Raw genomic sequence first — 7253 nt, 5'->3', positions numbered from 1 at the left:
GGTCTTTGATCTTCGCCAATAACTAGCATCCTCTCTATCATCAGAGGAAGCGTCGAAGCTAGAGGGGTTCGTCTTTGCCGTGCGTGGCGCAACTCTCTCTTCAACTGGTCAATCTCCAATTGCATGGTCTTGTTACTCTTTGCATGGGAGACATGGCTTCCTTCTTAAGGTTGACTCTTGTCAGTATGTGTGATATGCATGCTTCCTTTGCGATCACCTCTCCATTCAAGGTTGACAAAGGGGTCGCCATGCTTGGATCCCAAAGATTCTGCTTGGTGTGGACCTGAACCTACCATAGTTAACTGCTGCACCCACTATTGTACAAGTTCTCCCCACAGACAGCACCAATTGTAAGGACACATTTTGCAATTCAGGCTCAAGATATATGAGATCTTGGCCCAATGAGCCCAATACAATAAATTTATAGATAATGAGTTAAAGAACCAAGCCCTAATGAACTTAACAACGGCTAGTATGGATTTAGAAGATGATTAAGCAAAAATAAAGCACATAGGACTGAACGAATTCCTTGTACAAGGAGGCCAATTTTATTATGAATCAGTAAAACGATTATAAGTGAAACTTTGATTGCTACAATATTCTCTCTCTCTCTTTTCGATCCCTTTTCCTTCAAGGGTCTCCTACATTATATGCCTCCTTCCTGGTCATCTTGGCCCTCCATTTGTCAATCGTCCAAACCACTACTCGAGTGCTTGTCTCATCAGACACCTCTTCTAGCCCTCTGTGATTTGCAATAGCCAAGGAAGCACTGTTCAGGGGTCTTCTCCTCATAAATGCGACCAGAAAAGTAGCTGCAGGGCATTTAATGTAGAGATAGTAGCTTTTCCCTAGATATTTTTGGGTTCCTTTCGTTCTCGTGTGGTCATGAGGCATGCTTCTAACATTGGAGATCCTACGGAGGTCAATTTTGTCATTGGAATGCGTATCTAAGTTGTATTTGTCATGGCCGAGGAGGAATTCCTCCTTGGACCGCCTTCTATGCCTTCCTTATTCATGAGACTCTAAACTAGAATCCTTCGTAACTAATTGTCCCTCCATGGATATGCCAATGTCCTTGGACAAGGCCTAAGGCCCAGTATATAATTTTGAGCCCTTATCCCTACATTACCGAAAGGGTCAATACATTTTTGGCCTATCATTAAGTTCATATTATATCCTTGATTGATTTTTTTTTTTTTTTTACTAGAGGGATAAAATTACGTAGGAATCTATGCATGACGTTTCACTACAAAAAAGGGGCCTATAGTGGCGTTTGTGAAATGCCATTATGGGCGTCTACAAACGCCACTATAGTACCGTCACTATAGACCAATTTTTTTTTTCCTAAACGCCACTATAGACCAATTTTTTAAAAAAAAAAGAAAAAAGAAAAAGGCTATAGTAGCGTTTTAGAACGCCACTATAGATTCACCCTATAATGGTATTCTACAAACGCAACTAACACCACTATAGCCAAAACACCCACAAAAAAAGTTTTTGATTACCAAAAATTAATTTTTGGTAATCAAATTTTTTTTTTAATTGAATTAAAATTGTAATTAAATTAAAATTACAATTTTAATTAAATTAAAAGATACAAAAAAAAAAAAACATAAATAAAACAAAACCCCTCTATCAGAGGTACCCTTCCCTTATATAGCATTGCCTTCTTACATCTCCTCCGTCCATTTTGTCGTCATCCAGGCACCCACTTGAGTACATGTCCCATCACCCACTTTTAGCCTTATGCGAGTGGCGGTAGCTGAGAAAGCACTGTTCAGGGGTCCTATCCACATAAATGCGGCCAGGAAGGTAGGTGCAGTGCATTAAATGCGGTGGTTGAAGTATGCCTCCTTGATATTTCTCTGTTGTCGTTATCTCTATGTGTGTCCGAGGTCCTTCTCCCCTTGACACTTGTCAAATAGATCACTTGAACCTCCATACTCGTGTTTGATCAAACCTCTTCGGATCCGAGGACGCATGACTACTCGGACATATGAGTATCTCCTCGGATGGTATACGTGCTCATCCCCAGGCGTCCCCCATTGGCGTGGGCTTCCGACTGAAGGCCTTATCTCCTCGGATGAAGAGTGTTCCTCATTCAGGGCCTCGGGCCAATAAGTTGGGCTGGGTTTTTCTCCCCCACAGTTATTATTGGTTCAAATTTAAATCTAATACTTAGATTACTTTTTTGCCTCAACAATAAAACCAGTAATAACTTGTCACTTAGGATTTGTTGTGAAACTATTGTGGACATATCATCTCTCTCTCACTCTCTCTCTCTCTCTCTCTCTCTCTNGGGTATGGCTCTGATACCATCTGTAACGACCCACCTCACCTGTATAGATATTTGTCCGCTTTGGGGTCTCATATCCCTCACGGTTTTGTTTTCTCCAAAGCACACAGGAGTGGGGAAAAAGGCTCTACACATTGAAGGGAGGTAATTCCTTATAAACACATTCCCATGTGCTTTCCTAGGCGATGTGGGATTCCATGGAATGCAAGACCCCATTTTTTGGGTCACTACATCAAATGTGATAATATCTTTGTTAATAGAACCAAGAAAGTAGTGGAAAATTCAAAATCTATTTGATGATTTCTTTTTGTAGGTTGGTCTATGGCAGCTGAATGTGTTGGGGTGGAGTTGCTATTTATTTATTTATTTTTTTTGAATATGGGCATCTTGTGTTTGATTTTGAATTTTTTTAGGTGGGTTTGTGTTTCATTTTGAATTTGCTGGGCAAGCTATAGTGTTTGAAGATCGAAAAACAGGAGAGAGAAAGGGTACCTTACATGGTTGTAGCTCCAGCAATTGTAACCCTTGATTATCAATGAACAACTTCTCTTCGGACAGAGTACTCATTAGTCCGAGAGCACATTAATTCAACTTCTCTCATTGGTGTTGCTGTTTAATACTGTAATTTTCATTATTTGCCTAGCCCTTTCGCCCACTCTCTACAAAATTTATTGTTTTGGGCTCAGAGGGTTCCAAATCCATACCTCCTTGGGCTTGGGCCGCAAAAACTGACCCTACAATAACTATCTATAATTTATTGTGAAAATGTTGTGAACCAATAAAATATTATAATTACTTTTAATTAATATTTACAATTTTTTTAAATGGGAAAATTTGGGTGTTTGGTACATGCACTTAAAAACACGTGTTTTGTTGTTTGAAAACATGTGTGGAAATACGTGTAGGTGAAAAAGTGTATGAAAATACGTATAATGTTGTTTAGAAATATTTGTTTTTTCTTTTTTTGAAATGGTGTACCAAACACCCCTAGTGTTATAAAATATTTTACAACTTTTTATAACAATTATGATGTAACAAATTGTGAACGGTAGAGGAAAAATAATGGGTCACGTCATAATTAAGGCAAACCATGGCTAGGACCACAAGAGAAAGTCTGATATTGCTTACAAATGAGTGATTTAAAAAAAAATTAACCAAATATTCTGGAATATGCCATAGAATATTCTAGGAATATGCCAGAGCATATTCCTAGAATATATCATAGTTTTTGTTTTACAGATTGAGTTAATTAGGTTTTTTTTTTTAAGGAATAGTTTGGAATATGCCATAGAATATATTCCTAAAATATGCCATAGTTTTGTTTTGATAGGGAGATAAACAACTTTGGGGAGCTTCCTTAAGTAATTAATATAACATATAGAGACACACTTAAACCCAAAAGGCCTAAGCCCTATGGGTATGTGCTCAATTATGTTATATTAACCACACATTCTTCTTATCTTTATTCAATGTGGGACTTCACTCACACGTGTAACCCAACAATCTCCCCCTCACGTGTGAGTCTCTGCCACTCTGTCGGCTTCAAGACTTCTCTGTGGGCCATGAATAAGTCCTACTCGCTCCCCCTTGCTTAATGGACTTTTTACTTCATCAGCGCGTCATCCATGGGTCTCTCGTACGTCATCCATGAGAACCACGTGTCAACCCTGCACGCACATCTATGGGAACTCCGCACGTCCATGTCCATGGGAACCTCGCACCTCATCATTGTTTATTGGCATGGGCCTATGTCTGGCCCATTTACTAGGACTAGTTTAGTAGTTTAGTGGTTTCAATCTATTCCTTTGATAGAACTTGATTTCTCTCAATGTCAGCTATACGCTTAATTCATTTAGTGTTTCTAGGACAGGTGTTGACCAGCTGACACAGAGGGTGGGATCTAGCTTGTATGACAGTGGGTCTTAATTCTCAGATGCAAATTCATTTGTATTATGTGATTTTATCAAACCACATATTTTATGTAGGTGGAGTGCCCCACCCCCTGCCCGCCAAAAATCCCCTTATACTTTAATTAAAGTTTTTTTTTTTTTTGAATAATATTTGTGTGTGTGTGTGTGTGTGTGTGTGTAGTTTTTAAAATTTTTTTGTTTTGATTTTTGGTTTCGGGTTTCAATTTTGGGTATTTCTATGACATGGTGTCTTTTATCTGATAAATATGTGTGTTTGATATATGAAAAACATACCCATTGCTTCTTTTTTTTATGTGGTTGTTGATGTTCAGTGAGTTCTTATGAAAGGGCATTGGATGTCTTGTCGTCCTTTATTATGCTGCGAAGTCCGTCTAATAAGGGCAGCAAGTGTTCTCGCTTTGAGTTCTCTTCGATTATATTAAGGTAATTTCTGAATTTGGCAAATATGACATTTCATTATTTTTTCTGGTCCAAAATTGTATAGCTTTGTGGTGTATGGATAATTGTAGATTCTGGACCTGGAGGAGCCTATTTCAAAGATGAAGATTATCCACGTAGCTAGCACCAAAAGGAAGGTACTAAATAATGTGAAGAATTAGTACTAATTTGTAATAGAAATTTATGTGAAGAATAAATGTACACTCAATATAATTTTTTGTATATGGAGTAAGACACTAATTAATCTTTTTTATTTGGGGCTTGAAAAGGGATCCACATGCACTTTTGTAGAATCAATGAGGTGTACACCTCATTGATGTTCGAGAAAGGTTTCGTATAGATGGGTGAGATTTTTAATCCATAAACATGCGCTTTTTAGTTTTTACTATAAGTAAAACGGATGGTGTTTGGTGTTTTGATTTCTTATTCTCTTAGAAGAACACAACATTGCTTTCTTTTGCTTTGTGTATTACATGATTTCCTGTTATTTTGGCGAAAAGAAATCCAATGAACTGTTTAAACTTATAGCTTTTGGACATGTAATTTGGGTAATACCTATGTAGATGGAGTGGATCTTTGGTAGTGATGCATCTAAATTAAAGATGTTCATTCTTTCTCCTTTTCTGATTTTTTTTAGTAAAATATTTAACAATAGTAGGCAAAATCTGCATTCTGTTTTCTGTTAAAGTCAGATTATGTTGCAAGAAATATTACCTGTGCCTTTGCTTAATGGAGCTACTAGATGGGTGTTGCTCATAGACATGATTTGCAATATATGAACTTGATATATTTAGGCGCCTGTCTGTCTAGCTTTGCAATGAGGAGGGGCTTAAAGAACTTTAAGCTCTCTAGCAAAATTTACCATGCGCTTGGCAATTTTGCTAAAGAGCTCAAGGAGCCAACTAAAAGTTGAGAAATAAAGTTGTGGTTTAATATATATAGAGAGGTGGAGGGTGTGAGTTTTGGACACGTATTTGTAACATGGTGAGTAAGGGCTTTGCATGAGGAACAAGTTTCAAGGCTACTGTTTAGGTTCAGTTGATATCGACTTGTGGCTTGGGTATCTCTATCACCAAGTTCATTAAAAGGGAGTGAGCTTACCTTTATGTGTGTACTGATGTACTCATGTGCATGTGCCCTTTAATTAATTCTTGTCTATTCTCTACACTCTAGAGAATCTAGAGATTGGCTTGCTGGCGACAAATATCTAGATTTGGATGAATATAAACCATTCTTTTAAATTTTTAATCAATTGAAAAATTTTGACTTACAAATTCTCTAGGAGTTCCAAGTCATGTGTTAGAACTTAGAAGCCCGATTTAATTTGTTCTAGCTAGATTGTAATAGAGCATTTTCTTGGTTTGACTATTAGTTTTATCCTTCCTACTGAATTCATGTTGCATGGTAAGTGCTGCGTACGAGTGAGTGTTTTAAGACAATCTGGAGGGAGGGAAGTCGGATAACTTTGTGGAAAATAAGTTGTAGTTTTTATTGCTTTTTCTTAGCTGGTCCTGATTTTAAAATTGTACGATATGGCACATTTACTAATTTATACATCTAACATCACTTTCATCTAGGTCTAATCGTTATCAATTCTATTATGCACCAATTATAACTAAACACATATATTTGTGAGATAGGTATGGAACATGAGCTTAATTTATTATGTAAAATATATCCAAGAGTTCAAACAAGTGATTACAAAGCATATAAGATGGTTTGCTACTTGTGTTTGTTTGTGAAAAATGGTTCTTTTTAACTTTGTGAGTGTAGGAAAATGGTTTGCTACTTGTGTTTTTGGTCTCAAATTTTGTTCTTTATGGACTTGAACCTTAAATATCTGCAGGGAGCAAGCTTACTGTAGGGATCGAAGTGATGGCAGGCATGGCAAGACTAGAACTTTGAGGTCAGTTGGAAAGTGTTGTTGCTGCTTGCTGGCTATGGCTATACTTCTTCATGCAATTAGAATGTAAAAAACTCCTTGTAAAGATTTTTTGTGATGTATAGGATCTTTTGTCAGTAGAACTTACAAACTTATATATTTTTTGTTGGGAACTAGCAAAATTTTGGCAATGAACTTCAAAAAAATTAGTATATATTAAGTATCTGTTTGGAACTTGTTTTGTATTTCTTCATGCAAATTTGGGCAAGAATTTGAAATTTAGCAAGGGAAAAAAATGTTTATAGCCACGTTTTTATAAATGCAGCTATAAACAAAACCCATATCAGAGGCTTTAGCTGGGTTTGGAAAACGCAGCTACAGGGCAGCCTAAAGCTGCGTTTTAGAAAATGCAGCTACAGNAGCACCATTTGCAATATTCCTTTGTTGGGCTTTTCTTTTTCTCCAGGATTTTTGTGTGTGGACCATTAAGGCTTTCTCTGTCCCTGCTGGGTAGGACCATGAACACCTCACCACCTTCGCCGCACACCACCATGAGCTCTGATACCACTTGATAGGGAGATAAACAACTTTGGGAGTTTCCTTAAGTAATTAATATAACATATAGAGACACACTTAAACCCAAAAGGCCTAAGCCCTATGGGTATGTGCTCAATTATGTTATATTAACCACACATTCTTCTTATCT

The 7253-nt window shown here is 37.2% G+C and overlaps 1 long non-coding RNA gene across 1 annotated transcript; it reads left to right on the top strand.

Annotated features, from left to right (window-relative positions):
• The first annotated feature begins 4740 nt into the window (after nucleotides 1-4740).
• LOC136065579 (uncharacterized) lies at nucleotides 4741-6689 on the top strand. Its single transcript, XR_010627200.1, has 3 exons — nucleotides 4741-4802; nucleotides 4935-5009; nucleotides 6512-6689. It is a non-coding gene; the product is annotated as an uncharacterized LOC136065579 (long non-coding RNA).
• The last annotated feature ends 564 nt before the right edge of the window (nucleotides 6690-7253 follow it).

This window comes from Quercus suber, unplaced genomic scaffold (assembly GCF_002906115.3).
Source record: "Quercus suber isolate HL8 unplaced genomic scaffold, Cork oak 2.0 scaffold_1032, whole genome shotgun sequence".
Lineage (NCBI taxonomy): Eukaryota > Viridiplantae > Streptophyta > Magnoliopsida > Fagales > Fagaceae > Quercus > Quercus suber.
Note: the sequence above shows the minus strand (reverse complement) of the source record. Positions and strands in the feature narration are given on the sequence as shown.